Source organism: Orcinus orca, chromosome 4, assembly GCF_937001465.1.
Source record: "Orcinus orca chromosome 4, mOrcOrc1.1, whole genome shotgun sequence".
Taxonomy (NCBI): Eukaryota; Metazoa; Chordata; class Mammalia; order Artiodactyla; family Delphinidae; genus Orcinus; species Orcinus orca.
The window spans coordinates 5,296,143-5,315,083 of NC_064562.1; the positions used below are offsets into that span (position 1 = coordinate 5,296,143).

At 40.6% G+C, this 18,941-nt stretch overlaps 1 protein-coding gene across 8 annotated transcripts in view; it reads left to right on the forward strand.

Annotated features, from left to right (window-relative positions):
* RAPGEF2 (Rap guanine nucleotide exchange factor 2) overlaps window positions 1–18,941 on the forward strand; it is a 245,375-nt gene that overhangs the window by 105,956 nt on the left and 120,478 nt on the right. Inside the window, exon 1 of one of the 8 annotated variants that reach the window (XM_033421522.2) lies at window positions 12,501–12,523. The exons of 6 other annotated variants lie outside the window; for them this stretch is intronic. The gene's annotated coding sequence lies outside the window, so the exon portion shown is untranslated. Of the gene's footprint in view, window positions 1–12,500; window positions 12,524–13,136; window positions 13,632–18,941 lie in introns of those variants that run through there. One more of the 8 variants, XM_033421523.2, reaches the window with a different exon arrangement.

Consider the following 18,941-nt stretch of genomic DNA (forward strand, 5'->3'; position numbering starts at 1 on the left):
GGTATGTAGATGGGTGTCTTAAGACAGTGACGGGCAGAGGGTAGCGAAGTGTCTTGAAGAAGTTTTTCAAAGGCATCATTTGCAGCAGCCTTGGGGCTGGGAACTGATAGAGGAAAATTATCTTAGCTGAAGGTGCAGGTTTAGAAATCGTTTTTAAAAGAACATTTGGTTTTCTGTACACAATGGGCAGGAAAATACTAATACTGTTTATTGCCCTAATGTGCTCTAAATCAGTGTATTTAAGGAACTGTAATAGACATTATTATATTCTTAAATCTTCTCACTTTCAAAAGTGCCCCACAGTGCTGAAGCCTATTTATAGCAAAGTCACAGCATAGTAACTTAGATTAATGTTATTTTTTGACTGCTGACTTCTTTGAAAGGCTGATAATTCTATGCAATAATTTAGGTAGTAAAGATAGGCCCAGACTGTGTTTCTAAACTTTCACCTTGCTGTTTGGGTTGTTTATTAGAGAAGGAAATAGCTTCCCTAAGTGTGTTGCTTTGTTTGTTTTTTTTTTTTTTTTGGCTGTACCACACGGCTTGCGGGATCTTAGCTCCCTGACCAGGGGTTGAACCCAGGCCCTCAGCAGTGAAAGCGCAGGGTCTTAACCACTGGACCGCCAGGGAATTCCCTTACCTAGGTTGCATATTAACTCATAGAATTGGAATCTTTTTCTACCAATATAGCAATCATTTTTATACTTATTTGCAAAAAAAAGGGTACACTAGATGTTTTAGATGTGAAGCATTATTGTTAGACAGACTCTTCTTGAATTTATGTTAGTCACAATCTTGAAAAAAAAACACTCCTACTAAAACATTGAATCTGATTTTCTCAGTAGAATCAATTTTATCATAGACGCCTCCAAGGAAGGCCTTTTAATAGAAATGATCGTGCACACCATATTTAATCATAAGTAGATAATATTTTTATTGCTCTGACAGTCAAAAACTGTCTCTATTTTTCACATTCAGAGCAATCAGTACGCAGTCTCTTCCCCTTCATAGCAATGCAGTACCAGGGTAGGGCCTGTGAGGCTGAAGGGGAAGATCTGGGGAGACGAGGCCGTCGTATGTGCAACATGAAAAAATTGCCCAGGGGTCATTAAACGGTACAGCGTGAACTGGTGTAGCAAAGGCCACAGCGAAAGCAAAATCCCCCCAAAGACAGGGGTATTTTAATGCATGTGGATGGTAGTCGAGGGTGGCTGTTGAGGAAGTGAATTTTGGGTTGCGTTGATGGTTCAGACTGTGGGGCAGTGGTTGGAAAGGAAATCTGAACATAGTAAAGAGCATGAGTGACAGCACGGAAGTAGGCGTCAAGAACGCCAGTGCAAAGATGTGTAGGAGCTCGAGTAGGGCCACGAGAGGAGGACTGTTTGTCTGGGATAGACGTGCGCTCCAGGCGTGGAGAGCTGCCAAGCGTCAGCGATGGTGCCGTTCACGAGAGCCCAGTTTACAAAGCTGCATCGCGTGGCTGGAAAGCCCAGGGCCGCTGGTCCCTTAGGTCTCCGATAACACTGGCACACGTCGGAGAAGGGTGTGCAGCATTGATGTGCACCGCAGTAGCTGTGTCCCCCTACGGTTAGTGTTCCTCTGCCGCCGATACCAAATACACCCACAATTTAAAAATTAAAATTTTGTCACGGTACTCGTGATAATCACATTTTAAATTAGAGCTGGCAGCTATGATGAGGATAAGTGGGGAGACAAGACATTTAACTAATCAGTTCTGAGAGGCTGAAATACTCTCCTCATTTTGACTCACATGACAAACAATGAGCTGCTCGAGATGAAGCATCGCAGGCCTCCTTTCTGCTTGCCCGTGCGACATGGCAGGTTAATTGATTGCTCAGAGAACTCGCTAGTTGTTCGCAGGAGTGAAAGAAGGTGAAACGGTGGGAGAATGATTCTGTCTCTGTGGTAGGGACTGAAGGCACAATGAAATATTCCTTATTCCACGTAAAGGGCTGTATAGGATTAGAATATCGTATTCTTGGAAGGGGCACAAATTCGTTTCGTCACGTGATGCCTTATGGGAGGTGGACGATGGCGTTTTAAAAACAACTCGCCTGTCATGGAAGGGCGCCCTCATTGGGCATGTGTCCGGAAGGTGTGAAGAGAAGCGGGGATCAGTTCTGGAAGTTGTCCATTACAGGTGAGGTTTACCTCCAGGTGTTGGCAGAATCCCAACAGTGGCGGCACAGATTAAGCTCAGAGGGAAAGCGTGGTTATGGAAGACGGGATGGGAAAAGTAGAAAGCCAAAGGGAAAACGGAATCATCTGAAAACTGCCTCATTGAGTTTTAATGAGGAGATAAGATAAAAGATGCCTTCTCACATGGGGAGACACCAGTAACTTATAACAGGATTAAATGAGGTGATAATACGCTTTTCTAGTTTTCTTTATATTTCTTTGCTGTTAGAAGTTTCTCGTATTTCTTGGAAACATCCTCCCTCCCTCCTTCCCTCCCTTACTTCCAAGAGAAACCATAAGACTGTTTAATGGTTATTTGGAGTGACCTAAAGTGAGTGGATTAACAGCAGAGTAAGGCTAATAGGAGCTACTTATCTCGGCCATTATTTTGTATAGTCCGTTATCACATTGTTTTGCAGAAGCAGGTGACTGGACCTGTCATTGACCAGTTAATGAAATAGTTGGTTAGGCATGGAGTCACAGAAATGTACTTCTATTTTAACTTCTAACTTAAAAATGTTCGATTTGATCTGCACATGGAAACATATGTATAGCTGAATGTATAATTGGATTAAAATATACACCTACATGCATAAAGGGGTGTGTGTGTGTGTGTGTGTGTGTGTGTGAGAGAGAGAGAGAGAGAGAGAGAGAGAGAATGTGAGAGCGAGCTGGTCCTCTGGGACTTGACTGTTTTCCCTCAAGCTTCTACAGTTATTTCCTCCACATCCAGCCCAGCAGCAGTTAAGCTGACATATCTGTATCAGATCACCAAAGCATTCTACTTCATAGGTTAAGTAATTATTAAGTTAAACAGAGAGTTATCAAGAGTAAATGGGGACTGTATTGTTCTTTTAAATATTAATCTGTTATACCTAATCCCTAGGAGGGATAGTGTCCTAACACGTTCATATCTCAGGAGGATGTTTGCCACGAGGGTGATCAATAGCGAAGAGCAAAATGACTGGAGCTGATGTCCAGAATCAAACCTCACCCTCGGCTACTCGTTGTGTCTCTGAGGGAGCTGGATGCTTAGCTAGTACGAGTGAGCCTTTCCGTCCTGCCCTCTGTCCTGAGTGGCTCCGCTGCTGGTGTTTATATGCATCTCCTTCTGTGTTACTCAGCCACCCTACAAATGTAATCGAGCCTCCACGTGCCTGCCTGGACCGTGGTTCTGACACACGGAGACGCTGCTGTGGGTCCCCAGAGCCGAGGGATAATGGCGTTGTGCGCAGAGAGGCGGGGGCGGTCTGCTCGTCTGCTGCTTCACGGAGCATCAGTAGGGTGAGACTGGAGATGTGACTTTGGGTTTAACAACCTGCAGGTCACAGGTGGCCTGAGTGAGCCCGTCTCAGTCAAGTGGTAGAGCTCGTTGTGCAGATGAGCACTGGAGAAAGAGAAGTTGCATTATTTCCAGAAATTTCACTGTAGAGAGGAGCCGGGGAAGCAGGGTGGTAGGTGTAGGTCCACGGGGACTTGTCTCTTCAGAAGAAGCCAGAGCGTGTCTGTGGGTGGATGGCAGTGACCCAGCAGAGAGGGCTTCGCACAGGAAGGAGGGGCCTTGCTGCAGAAGTGGCTGGAGCCTGCAATGGGGCAGGTGTTGGCTCTGGAAGGAGTGCGAGCGCTGCACCCTTTCATGTGCTCTCGATCAGAGCCACAGATCCGTGGGTGGGTGTGGGAGCCCAGTGGTGGGCGCTGAGGGGTTTTGACAGAGAGGGAGGTGGTGAAGCAAAGGGAGTGTTGAGTGCCCACTTAATCCAGTGGTCACTGAGATGTGGTCGTTTATGTTCCGCCCACCGCCCAGCAGGTGTTTGGGGGCAGGTGTGGAGCAGGTGGGTGTGGGCACTGCTGGCTTTGTGCTTTGCCAGGGACGCGGTAACGGGGCCAGGGGAGCAGGGCTTACGGGTGCGCCCAGGCACTGGGACTGAGGATACGTGTCTGGAATTCCATCTCTGATGGCTTCATAAACAGCTTGTCACCTACTTTAGAAATTTTTTTTTTTTTTTTTTTTTTTTTGCGGTACACGGGCCTCTCACTGTTGTGGCCTCTCCCGTTGCGGAGCACAGGCTCCGGACGCGCCGGCTCAGCGGCCATGACTCACGGGCCCAGCCGCTCCGCGGCATGTGGGATCTTCCCGGACCGGGGGCACGAACCCGCGTCCCCTGCATCGGCAGGCGGACTCTGAACCACCGCGCCACCAGGGAAGCCCTCTAGAAATTTTTTTGAGTCTCAGTTCTGGCCTCTCTTTTCTCTCCTGACAGTTGCTTTTCATTTTCTTTTAGCAAGTAACCCTTCAGAGTTAGGAATGACCGTACCTGTCAAGTCACCTGCCTCGGTCACCACCGCCAGGGCCTTTGTTAAGTTGTCAGAGCACCTCCCCACCTGCCCTCAGGACTGCTTCCATATGAAGCCATATCATCGTTTAAAAGCTCACGCTTTGCTTGTTGATCCCTTGCCTAAGGAGCTTAAGTGACATTCAGCCGCCAAACAGATAAAACCCAGCCTCTGCAGCGAGGTGTGCAGGGCAGCTCAGGACGTGCCAGGCTGCTCCCTCTGCTGGGACGGCCACTTCACCCCTCCTCACCTGTGAAAACCACATGCTTTCTCAACTGTGAGAGTCTTTAAAGGCCTGGGCTGTATTGTCCATCTTTGCTTCCCCGGTGCCTAGCACAGAGCAGGCGTTCAGTAAATATTCGTTGAATCGTACTGGTTCAGGATTATATTTTTAACGTGCCCTTTAAAAAAATCACTTTAAAAAGGAGCTTAGCAATACTATGCTAAGCTAATTAATGCCTTTAGAAATCACTTGTAATAAGCTATGATTTATTGGAAGTCAGGTTAGTATAGAGGAGAAGAGTTGGGAGGGAACAGGGCTGCAGTGTGTCGGAAGGACGGGTCCAGGGAGCCCGGGGTGGAGGTACCGCGTCATCCGTGCAGGGCGTGGGAGAGGGGAAAGGGCAGACGGCATCTTACTGGGTATCGTTCGTTCGCCGTCTGTATTAATTACAGTGAAATTATTAATACTGGTTGCATAAAACAGTTGTACGAGCATAGCAGGAGCTACTTACTTTTTCTCTCCCGTAAGAGAACCCTGAAGGTCCACGGCCAGGACAGCCCTAGGTCCCCATCCTTCTTCTCAGCTCATAGCTTCCACTCAGGGCACAGGCTGGCTGCCAAGCTCCAGCCATCACGTCTGCAGTGGGAGCTAGAAGCAGGGGAGAGGCAGACGAGCAAAAAAGTTAACTTCCATCTTTGAAACAACATTTCTCTTCACATCACATTGTCCAGGTGTGGTCATATGGCCGCTTCTGGTCGCCCAGGAGCCTGAGGCATGTAGTCTCTTATTCTGAGATGAATTATGCCCCTGAAAATAATAACATAAAAATATCGTTCTAAGGAGAAAGAGGAGAATGGATATTGGAACAGACAGCCAGCAGCCTCTTTAGTCTCCCTCACACTCTCTTAGTTTGTCAGTTACCTTTCTTTACGAGACGTGTCTGTTGCTCAGCCCTGTACCTTTCTCCTTCAGCTGTTACATCATCTGTAACTTCCACTTGTCCTACCTGAGGTTGACTCAAGTCCAAGTATTCCCAGGACACACACACACACACATAAGGTAAACATATATATTAAAGATTTTAAGGAAGTGCCGGGAAGGAGCTCCAAATAAGGCAAATACATCTTGAAATAAATGTGAGCTTGGTTGGACTAGAGTTGATGCTGTCGAAGGGAGAGTTCAGTTGCACTTGATGTAAATATGTGCTGTGTTAAATTTGCAATAAGGTAGACGTATAAATTAAAAGAATAGGGTAAAATATGTTAAAAGATACAGTGGGATATACCAAAGCATTCCCCCTTTGGGTATCAGCTATACTTTCTGCCCCAGTACACAGCATCTTCATCTTGGACAGCTAACGTGATTTTAGCATCATTGAGACCATACTCCGATGTGATACCCGATCCTCAGACCAGTACTGTTCTCTAGAGAGGGAGCTCGGTGGCTGGGTCCAGTTGGGAATTTGGTTGCTATAACTACAGCTTCGCAGGTGAGCGGTACATGTAAGTCAGGCTTCCATGGTCCTTGGACTACTGGCGTTGGTGGTGTCCTAACAAAGTAAGTAGCCTTCAAAGGAAGATCTCTGATGTGTTTGTGTGTAGAGATGATGTGGTATCACAGGTCAGCTGATGCTTGAAGTCTTCAGTCGGGGAGTTTAGTCATCTATGGTCCTCGTATAACTGAGTGTGTGATTTCATCCTAGAAGTCCGTATTTGCAGTGATGTTTGGATTTCTCTTGCAAAAGTAGATATTATATTTCATAAAGGTTTTCAAGTCTGACATGCATGCGTCAATGAAATACAGTATTGTTTTTCTCTGTAAAATGTTGGAATTGTTTGCTGCTAAGCGTAAAGGAACTCCCAGCCCTTGTGTGTGCACACTTATTTTGGGGAAGGGTTGGTTTGGAGGGGTGTGTGAATTACTGTTTCACCTGTATGAATTCAAAGTGTCTTAAAATACATAGCAACTAAATTGGGTTTTGTTTAAAGAAATATACTTTTAGTGTTGGGGACACTGACAGAAAATGACGAGAGTAAGGCTGTCGCTAAGAGAGAGATTCATAGAAGAAGCAAATTATACTTGGTAAAACTGGAATGTCTATTAAAATAAAATTTCCAGTTAACCATAGTTCAGGGACCTTCTATTTTATTTTACATTGACTATAAAATTATTATGACTATAAAATTACATATACAATATATAGGTACATGTTATATATAATAGACAACACCAGTCATATATTTGAACGTTAAAGAAAATGAATTTATTCTGTACTATGAACCCCACTTTATTTTTTAGATGTACTAAAAATTTTTTTTAAGTACTTCAAGAATTAAATAGTTTAAATAAAGTGAAATAATAGCTTAGACATGTATATCACTGCCTTTTTTATGTTAGAATTTAATTAAATATAATGTGGGTTTAAAAGCTGCCAGCTTAATATTTATTACTGATTAGAATATTGAACTGTAAGTTCAAAATATTAAAAATATTTATTTCCTTAGATATTTTTGCCACACATTTATGGCTTTATAGGTGTTGGATATTTTTGCTGTTAAATATAAAATATAATTTCTGGTATTGAATGTTCATGTGTTATATAGATCTACATAAACATCAAATAACTGGATTTTTTTAGTTCTGCTTTTCAAAGTTTTTTTTTGAGTCAGACATTTAAGGATAATTTTTACATTATCTTTTACTGATGACTCTACGTTTTATAGCTGTAAACTGCTTAGTGTGTCGGTTTCATTAAGATATCTTTGTTATTTCTTAAACATTTTCAGATAATTTAAAAAATTAGGGCCATGGCCAAAATCTGTCCAACACTTTCCTGTATTTTTTTTATTATTATATTTTGGTTCATTAGGGTGCAGTTAGAAAACCACCATTAAGTATTCATACTTAATTTAGTTTTACAAATAGGAAAACTATTTTCTTTCATCAGTCTAAATCATATCCAGAATGTATATAAGTATGTATGTATGTATATCAGAGGTTTTCTGCTGCCATGGTAGTTTTTATAGTCTATAATAATAATAATTAATTCTTATTCAGAATTTTGAGACCATTTCAATTTACCACTTTGTCACCTCATCTTGGATTTTAACTAATGTATAATTTTGGAAACAGAGAATGCATAGGGTCTTCAAGGTTTTATAATCATTATCCTATTTAAGTGAACTTTAAAAAGAATTGAGGTAATATTGACATATATTAAGTAAACTTTTGCATGTTAATTTTGTATATAGTTAATTTATATAGTTATATGTAGTTTATATTATATATAGTTATATTATATATATATATATATATATGGTTAATTTTGTGTATGGAAGCATCATTGTGGCTAAAAGCAGAGATTTTTTTTTTTTGGTTATTTATGTCAGAGTACAGAGTAATTATTGTCCTTCAAATAAACGGAGAAGAGCTGCCTGATAACCTCTCAAGCCTGAGAAGTATTTTTTAACTTTTCTAGAATGTGCTTGTGGAACAAAACGTAGAAAAAACCTTGTTTAGAGTCCTTGTATTTGGCAATAAAGATGGTTAGGAGATAACATGAAAGGTTTGACTGAACTGGGCCTGTTACTGGATTCACCTGGCTTAGAATGGGTATGGCACTGAGGTCCAGGCTCTGGAGGTTTTCAGTCACTACAATCTGGGCTGGACTTTATATTCCTGTTTTCAAAGCTTACAAGCAGTTGGTCAGTCAGATCTGAACTGAGCAGCTGGGCCAATGACCATGGAACCAATGTGTAAGCACTGGAGTTTTAAGATGAGTGAATGAGGGGACCCTGGAAGATGCCATATAGCTGGGACTGGAGATAGGAACCCCATCTCTGTGGCCTTGGTTAGCCAAGGTCAAGGGCCTGACCAGTGTTTTCATGGAAGTAGAATTCGATGTGAGAGTAGTTGAGGAGGACTGATGATGGAATTTAGTGACTGAAATTATGGATAAGGGAGAGGATGGACTAAAAGATGCTTTGAACTTGCGTGTCTGGCACTGTGATGCATTTGACAGCTACAGCCTAATCCAGAGGGTTGAGGTGGGTGGATATTAGAGGTGAAATGAGTATTTTTGATTTTAGGGCAGGTTATGGTTCGTGCTTTGACAGACAGGGGAGCTGCAGGGAATATGAAGACATGATCTGGGCATTGAGTCACCTGAAAAGCTTTGGGGGAAGGGGAGGGCAGGGGAGGGGAGGGTGGAGGGGCAGGTAAATAGGGGGAATACAGAGGCAAAAAAAGAGATGCTTATCATGTCAGAAGGCTATAGGGACAGACTTTGACAACTAAACTTGTGCTTTACTGCCCATTCCAGTCCTATTTTGAAGCAAGTCATGCAATATATTGCCAATTCTTATATAAAAGGGATGCCAGATATTATAAATCCTATTGAATTTTGTAAGTGAGGGAGTATTAATTTTTACAAAACATAGTTTGAAACTGATGGTTTGGGTTGCTTCCAGTTTTTGGCTTCTGTTTGTGTGGACGTATGTTTTCATGACTTCTTGACTACATACCTAGGAGTGGAATTGCTGGGTTATGTGGTAAATGGATGTTTAACTTTATAAGAAGCTGTCACACTGTTTTCCATAGTGGCTGTAACATTTTGCCCTTCCCACTAGCAGTTTTTGAGAGTTCTGGTTGCTCCACGTCTTCTCCAACACTTGGTATTGTCCATCTTTTTAATTTTAGCCACTCTAGCATATATGTGACGGTCATCTCACTGTGGTTTTATTATGTGTTTCTCTGAAGACTAGTGTTGTTGAGAATTTTTTTAATGTGTTTATTGGCCATTCACATATCTTCTTTGAAGCGTTAGTTTACCCGTTTCAAACAGTTTTTTTAAAAAATTGGATTTTGCCCATTAAAAAAATATTGAATTGACTGTCTTATTTTTGAGTGTGTTCTTTATGTATTCTGGGTACAATTCCTTCTTTAGATATATTTAGCAAAAACTTTCTTCCAATCTGTGGTTTGCCTTTTTCTTAACTGTGTCTTTTAAAAGCAAAAACTTTCCACCTTAATGAAATCCATTTATGTCAGTGTTTTCTTTTATAGTTTGTACTTTTGGTATCCTGTTTAAGAAATCTCGTCTTCACTTGATGTCAGAAAGGTTTTCTCATGTTTTTCTTCTAGAAATTTAATAATTTTAGCTCTTCCATTTATGCCTGAGATCCATTTTGATTTAATTTTTGTGTATGGTGTAAGTAAGGGTTGAGGTTTGGCTTATGTTTCTTGATACAGATATTCGTCTGTTCCAGAACTATTTATTGAAAAGAACATTTTTTATGCATTAAGTTGCCTTGGCACATTTATTAAAAATCAGTAGACCAAATTTGTTTCAGGTCTGTTTCTGGACTCTTTCTTTTCTTCTATTGATCTATCGATACATGTCAATTCTTATACCAATACCACATTATCTTTATTTGTGTAGCTTTATAGTAAAAATCCTGTAGTATAAATCCCTCACTTTTGTTCTTTATCAAAATTATTTAGCTCTTCTATGTCTTTGCTTTTCCATATAAATTCTGAAATCTGCTTGTCAGTGTTAGGGTTTGACTGGAATTGTATTGAATCTGTAGATCAGTTTGGGAAGGTTTACTACCTTAATATTGAGCCTTCCAAACCATGAACATGGTATAGCTCATCATTTATTTAGATCTTCTATTATTTTCCTTTGTAGGATTGCATCCCCTTTTGTAGTTTTTAGTGTACAGGTCATACACAGCCTTCATTAACTATATTCCTAAATATTTTTTGATGATACATACTAGGTTTTTAACTACCTCAGTCTATAAGAACAGATCTGAAACAGGTTAAGCAATATTGCCAGGGTTACTGTTGGTAGAATTAGAAGGAACGGTTATTTACAAAACAAGGGGAAACAAGATAAGTATGGTTTGTGAAAAATGTCCACATTCCATGCAGTTGAATTCAATAAATTGACATTTTATTACTTGATATCTTCGTAAGAAATCACACATATGTGTGAATTTATGCTTTTCCTTTCTTGGAAATGTGTTCTTTTAACTTCCAAGAATTTTGTGAATGCAGTATTATTCAAGTGACCTGAATTATTGTTTAGGTCCTATTTTATAAAGACATGTGTGCTATTTCAACATCTTTTATGACATATACCAGATTTGGGGGAGGCTGGTGGCTGGGTTTGGGTGCCATTCGTATAAGCCTTTAAAGAATATCAGATGTTTCTGTTGCCATTATTTGAATGTTTGATTCTTGAGATCAATTCAGGTTTTTACTGGTTAGGATGAATCTGAACTATTCATTTGAATTCATCTACCATTTTTCTCACTAACAAGTTACATAGGTCTGTTCAGTTATTTCTTCATGTAATTGTTTATTTTACCTCTAATGAATTTTACAAAAGTCAAATTATTTTCTTTTATTGTATTATTATTTTTTATATAAATGTGTTTATTTATTTTATTTTTGGCTGCGTTGGGTCTTTGTTGCTGTGCACGGGCTTTCTCTAGCTGCGGCGAGCGGGGGCTGCTCTTCATTGTGGTGCATGGGCTTCTCACTGCGGTGGCTTCTCTTGTTGTGGAGCACGGGCTCAGCAGTTGTGACATGCAGGCTCAGTAGTTGTGGCCTGTGGGCTCTAGAGCACAGGCTCAGTAGTTGTGGCACACGGGCTTAGTTGCTCCGCGGCATGTGGGATCTTCCCGGACCAGTGCTTGAACCCGTGTCCCCTACATTGGCAGGTGGATTCTTAACCACTGCACCAGCAGGGAAGTCCAAAAATCAGGTTATTTTAAAATAAGACCTCAGAGCTGAGCTTCCTTGCCTCTTCAGCTCATCCACAGTGTGCTTTGCACAATGAAACGGGGAAGAGTTAACAAAGGCATTTTGGATAAGGCATGTGTCCAGAAGCTGATGGGAAAGCTGTTATGGACCATAACTTTTCTGCAAACTGATCAGCTGCCATCTGTGTACAAAGCACTGTCATCAGCAGAGAGGCCTGTTTGTGCCACTGAGTAGACTGATAGCAGCACATCAGTTTAGCTGAGCTGTTCCCCAGCAGTTGGTCACGAGGACATAGACACCACCAAAGTGTAGTCATCACCACACCACTGGCCTTTGCTGCTTAGATTGTGGCAAGAGACAAAAACTGCTTGCTCCCTTCACCCCCGTACAGCTGAGGTAAGAGCCACCTTTTTTCTCTAGAAGGGAAAAATAAGAGCAAAAGCAGCCTCTTTCAACTTTTCCCATGTTGCTTTGATATAAATTTATGCTCGTCTTCTCCACGTTAATCATTCCAGCCAGGTGCACAGTTCAGCATCCCTCTGGTGGTGGAGAGCCGTGTGTGTAGTAGAGCTCGGGTACATTTTAATAACAAAATTGCATTGGCGAGCCCACCTAGGCGTTTGACCTTGAAGGCTCAGAGGAGAGCAGACATGGCAGATTTCCCTACGTGCCCTTGGCTTCGGAGAGTGGGTAATGAATAGAAATTGATAAAGAGTGTCTGTCAGGCTGCCGCTGAGGTCATGAGGCTGGTATGCGGAAACAGTGCCCCGCACGACACGCGTAACTCAGAACTGCAGCCCGGAGGGTGGGTGGGTCACCAGCGCAGGAAATTGGCCATCAGGCGGAATGCAGGCTCCGAGCACAGGCTGCAGCCGCGTGGACTCAGCCGGAGAAAACACAGGGGCCATGGGGCGGGCTCGAGGCTGCAGACACCCAACTCCTCTACAGCGAGGCAGCACTGTTGCGGCTGCTTCAAAAATATGGAAGCCAGTGCAGGTTAGATTTGTTTTAAGGGATTGAAATGTTAACAGCATAAGTATCAGATGGCTAGTACTTCTGTAGTTACTTAGATCACAGGCTACTGAGGAATGAACAGAGGGGGAGAAAACATAGCTCTGAGGCTTCGCTTGTCATTTCTTTTTCCTGCGCTCTGTTTTTATAAGCGAAGGTTAAAATGTGGAGATTCGCTGTGTAGAGGAGCCAATCTCTGTTCGTCTGTGCAGGGTGATGACTGTTAGAATACTTCTAAATGAGCCTTGAAAGAAACTGTCTGTTCAGTTCTCCCAAATAGTTCTGAAATAGCCTGTTCACACACACAGCTTCTATGTGTACTTGGTGTGTGTATGTTTTTGTTTTAAATAGCTGTTACTTTTTTTTTGCTTGTTAAACTAATGAGTGAGGACCAAATATTTTTAAAAGATTAAATGCATTTTTATGATGTCTTTAAAGCCGCTGTCCTCTTCTGTTAAATGTATTCCTGTAGAGCCCACTGATTTTTGAGAATGGAATCGATTGCATCAGCAGTTACTCGTTAGATTTTTTTTTTCTTAATGTGTATTGCTATGCTATCTGAAGACAGGGGCATGTGAGTATTTTTCGTAAGTCCTAAATAAATGAATTGGTTTTGGTTTAGGAGCATCAGGCCAGACATTTTTTAGGTTTTAGTAAGTGCTTATCATTTCCTAGAAATGAAGATATGAAAAATGGATATCTCGGAGAATCACGTTTTCAATCATTTTGTAAATTAGGGTTGCCTACCAGTGTAGTCACGGTGTGATTGCTGTGTATTCCCTCTCTGGATGTAGCCTGACATGAAAAAGTTTACATTCCAATACTGAGGAGTTGCATTCCACTGGGCAGTTCTGACGTACCACAGGAATGCGGAGGCCCATACAAAGGGCAAGCTTAGGGCCACTGACGGAAGAGGCTTCCGTGCTCAGCGACTGCCTTTCGTGGAAACTCACACTCACAGCAAGTGCTCATGACTCAACTTGGATGGGGAAAATGTGGTCACAGGAACGCAGGACAGGGTGGCCTTCCCTCAGAAGGAGCCTGCAAAACCCTGTCCGGTGAATCACAGCCTGTGGGTATTTGTGAAAACTAGGTAAGATTTTATATTTGCAGGCATTGGTGCTGTCTTCCTGTGAGCCTTGAACTTGAAAGTTTATCAGGCTGTTAATGTTTTTCTCTATTTTACATTATGTAGAAGACTAATTACTTTCAGTAAATTTTTTGTCTGCATATTGTGGGTACTATCAAGTCATTCCATTTTGCACCTGTAAAAATATTAAACTTAGTTTATTTCACTTTTAGGAACAATTTGTAATTCTTAATTTTTAATTTGTTCCGTTAAAATAACTTAATGGGAGTGAAAATCTGGATTGTTAAACTGTCTTTGGAGCAACCATTCCTCAGTTAGTTTTACTGGGGGAATATGAACATTTAGTAATACTCTGTTGTGCTGCAGGTGGTCTTTTCATTAATCATTTGCTGGGAGTTTAACCTTTTTTTTTTTTTTTTTTAAATAGCGCAGAGAACCAATAGTTTGATGCAAAGTGAGTCTGCGTCACTTTTAGTTGTCACCTTTGGTTGTTTAGTGTGAGATTATCAGGACATTCTGAAATTGCATTGAGGTTAATAGTTGAAAGCCAAGCTATACACCATACATTTACAAAACAATTTAGAAGGATTTAAAGACTATAGTCATTGAATGTTCACACCTTGTAGAATCAGAAGCCTGTCAGCGTTCTTAAAACACACAAACCGTACTTCTCCATTTCTCCGCATCTCTTTCTAACTTTCTGGCCTTTTGTGAAAGGCTGGCATCAAGTAGAGGAAGGGCTAACAGGTTTTTAAGTATTCAGACCGTCTGACTGATAACTGTTACCTACATCTTTTTTTGAAAGACAGTTATTATATATGTATTTTAATATTTGTATCTTATATGTAAATGCCCATGTACATAGAAAGACTGAAATTACCAGAAGACAGGGATCTTTTTTTTTTTAAGTTTAAATTCAAAGTTAAAAAAAAGCTGTGTCACTTTAAAAATTGAGTTTAAATTTTAAAAATCTCTTTGTTTATCTTGGTACGTCGTATTATGAGTGCCATTTCAAAGGAGCAGATGTGCTAGTAGTTGAATTTCTGGCGGCAGCTGCCTGGAGAGGCTTGGTTTTTATAGATTTGACATTTAAATCTTTGAGTCTCCCAGGGTAACCCTCAGGCTCTTGATGGTCATTTGTAATTTTGCTGAATTCGAGTTGCCTTCTGAATTCCAACAGCTGACTTGTCTTTTTCACTCAGCTAGCCAATGAGTGAGCAAGCTTCTGAGAATCCACCTTCCCACAAAGCTCTGTTCCCCACTTGTCACTGGGTTTATGCTTGACTGGTATAAGAGATGCACTATAGCAGTATTCCTGAGGAGGTCTGGGAATTATTCCTTGTACATGGCAAGCTTACCAAAGACCAGAGTTCTTATATTATTGAGTGTGGAAAAGGGCTATAGCAGAAAGTCAGAGGAAGGGTCAGGTCTGTGTGGGATCCCAGAACCCTGGCTGATGGAGTCTGATGGTGATTTGGGGCATCTCTTTTAACCTACTCTTAGGTAGATTGGCTTAGTTTCTCCACTTACGCAATGAAAATTGAACTGGAGGGACAGTTCTCATGGGAAGAGGAGGATGGTGGGTCATACATATTATAAGCACTTGGGGGCCTTTTCCTAAATAGAAATATTTGAGGGCTTTTGATGTAGCACATTGGACTCTGACATACTTTCAGGTGAGAAGCTGGAGGAAAAAATGCCAAGAGACCCTGTACTATATGATTTTCAAGTTTTTTCTCAGCTCTGACATTCAAGAAATGCATTTTGTTTTTTGCGGTGCGCGGGCCTCTCACTGTTGTGGCCTCTCCCGTTGCGGAGCACAGGCTCCGGACGCGCAGGCTCAGTGGCCATGGCTCACGGGCCCAGCCGCTCCGCGGCATGTGGGATCTTCCCGGACCGGGGCATAAACCCGCGTCCCCTGCATCGGCAGGTGGACTCTCAGCCACTGCGCCACCAGGGAAGCCTGCATTTTGTTTTTGAGATGCACTGTAGGCAGCAAATATGACATTCTTTTTTATTAAACTCTTGGCGCTCGCTGTTCTGCCTGTTATCACAACTTTCTGTGTGGTCATCTTCCATGGAATACAAACTATTTAAGAATAGGGGCTATATTTAGTGAGCTTCTTGTAAGCTCTGTATTGATTACATAGTTCATGTTGATTCTGTAGTACGTGTCCAGTGAGTATTTGGAAGAGGGATAGGAAACAAAATTGTATGTGTATGTGCATCTCTCTCTCTTTTCTCCCTCTCTCTCCATATATATGTGGATGCGGGGCAGGGAGACGCCCTCATTTATGACCGGGGATAAAATAAAAAATGGGATAATGCTGGATCAGAGGAAAATGTAGGTATAATTGACTCTTCAAAACTGATTTCAGGTTACCAGGGGGGAAGGGTGGGTGGGAGGGATAGACTGGGAGTTTGGGATTGACACATTCACACTGCTATATATAAAATAGATAACCAACAAGGACCTACTGTATAGCACAGGGAACTCTGGTCAATATTCTGTAATAACCTAAATGGGAAAAGAATTTGAAAAAGAATTGATACATGTATATGTATGACTGAATCATTTGGCTGTACACCTGAAACTAACACCACATTGTAAATCAACTATACTCCAATATAAAATAAAAATTTTAAAAAACTGATTTCAGATATTTCAGTAATACTTGTTTACCATCTCTTTGTATCTTCCTGGTTCTTTCACCCATGACCTCTATCACTTCATTGCTAAATCAGTGTAGAAAAAGATTGGTTCCAAGTTAATCAATGGTATAGCTCAGTCATCAAACTTAACTCTTCCTTTGCCCCTAAGGTTGGTTCTTGTTTGGTCAAAGTGGAATTACTCCTTTTTCTTATTCAAGTCCTGAATTTTGCCAAAATACTCAAAACCACTAAAACAAACACACAAATCTTCTTGATAAGTTTCTCTTATATACTTAAAAAAAAATGTGGATATGCGCATGTGTGTGCATAACGTAAAATATGCCACTTTAACCATTTAAAGTGTAGGATTCAGTGGCATTAATTGCAGTCACACTGTGGTGCAACCATCATCACTACCTATTTCCACAACTTACGTTGCATAGCTCCAAACAGAAACTTTGTAACTTTGCATTTCCCTAACCCCTGGAAACCTCAGGTCTACTTTCTGTCTTTATGAATCTACCTATTCTAGATAGTTCACATAAGTGGTATCTTACAATATTTGTCATTTTGTGACTGGCTCTTGCACTTAGCATAATGCTTTCAAGGCTTGTCCATGTTATAACATATATGAGAACTTCCGTCCTTTTTATTGCTGGATAATATTCCATTGTATATATCACATTTTGTTTATCCACTCATCAGTTGACACTTGTGTTGTTTTCACCTTTTGGCTATTGCAAATAATGCTGCAGTGAAATATCTGTTTGGGTCCATGTTTTTGATACTTTTGGGTATTTATCTAGGAGTAGAATTGCTGGGTCTTATATTAATCCTGTGTTTAACTTTTTGAGGACGTGCCAAACTCTTTTCCACAGTGACGGCACCATCTTACATTCTGAACAGCAAAATTCAAGGGTTCCAGCTTCTCTAGATCCGCTTCAACATTTTTTGCATTCTTTGCGTTTTTTGTTTTTTTTTAATTATAGCCATCCTAATATCTCATTCACATCTAGTATCAGGTGTGATATGGTATCTGGTTGTGTTTTTTGTTGTCTTTTTGTTTGTTTTGTTTTTATTTTGAGGAAGCACAGCAAGGATTTATTAAGCACTCTTGGGGGGAGAGTGGGCAACTTGGGTGAGTAGCTTCGTTGTGGTTTTGATTTACTTTTCCCTAATAACTAAGGATGTTGATACATATATCTTCTTTGGAGAAAGGTCTATTCAAGTCCTTTGCCTCTTTTTTAATTGGGTTGTCTTTTTGTTGTTGAGCTATAGGAGTTCTTCATGTATTCTGGATATTAAACCCTTCTCAGATATATGATTTGCAAATATTTTCTCCTGTTCTGTAGATTATCTTTTCAGTTTCTTGATAATGTCCTTCAATGCACCAAAGTTTTCAGTTTTGATGAAGTTCAGTTTATTTATTTTTCCTTTTGCTGCTGGTGCTTTAGGTGTCGTCTCTGGGTCCATTGTCAAATCCAAGGTAATGGTGATTTATCCCTTCTTTTATCCCCCTAAGAGTTTTATGGGTTTTGGCTCTTTTATTTAGTCAGTGATCTGTTTTCAGTTAATTTTTGTATGTCATGAGAGGTGGGGGTCCAACTTCATTCTTTTTCATGTGGAAATACAGTTGTCTCAGCACATTTGTTAAAGAGACTGTTCTTCCCCCGTTGAATGAACTTGACCTTTGTCAAAATTAGCCATAGATATGGGTTTATTTCTGGGTTCTCAGTTTTATTTCATTGGTCCATATGTGTCTATCCTTATGCCACTACCACACTGGTTTGATTACTGCAGCTTTGTAGTAAGTTTTGAAATTAAAAGTGTGAGTTCACTAACTGTTGTTTTTCAAGATTGTTTTGGCTAATTAGGGCCCCTTGCAATTTCATATGAATGTGAAGATTGGTTTTTCCTTTTCTGCAAAAACTATTTTTGGGGTATTTTGATGGGAATTGCATCAAATTTGTAGATCACTTTTTGTAGTCTCTTCTAAGACTTAATAATAAAAAAGAATGCATTTGATAGGACTAAGTTCATTTCTGACAGTGGCACCAAGGAACATTTGGAGGAGAATTTAGGCAAATGGCTTTGGAACAATCTTTATCTATTTCTGACTTTTCTTAAAACCCTCAAGGATTGTAGGTGTACTTTTTAAGTTAACCAAGTTCTTATTTAATCTGTATCATTTCTACAATTCCTTAAGTCATGGTTTTAGAAATTTAAATGATACCAACTTTCAGCTGCTGTTAATAAGATTGAATGAAGTGATCTTTTAATTTGTGCCTCTGGTTTTACAGAAAGCCCTTTGGCTACCCTTAATTTTTTTGGTGGAAACTTTTTAGCTTTGTGTTTTTCCCCTTAGAAACTTTTCTGGGGCGGTGCTCTATTGTAGATTCATGTGGTTTTCTATAAGGGTATGTATAGTAATTTTCATTTTTAATTTCTCCTAGTGTGTCCATCCTTTTGAGGTGTATCTCTGTTTATTATTTGTTATTTATTATGTTAGCAGTTTACTGTGCTAATGCCTTGAAAGACTTCTAGTTTTCATTTGACTTTTAATTGAAACATGAGAACTCTTTGCTGTTTAATCTTATCTTACACACTTTGTGCATTTGATCACTTTTCACATAGAATATTTCCTTGTGCAGGTTGGGTCCT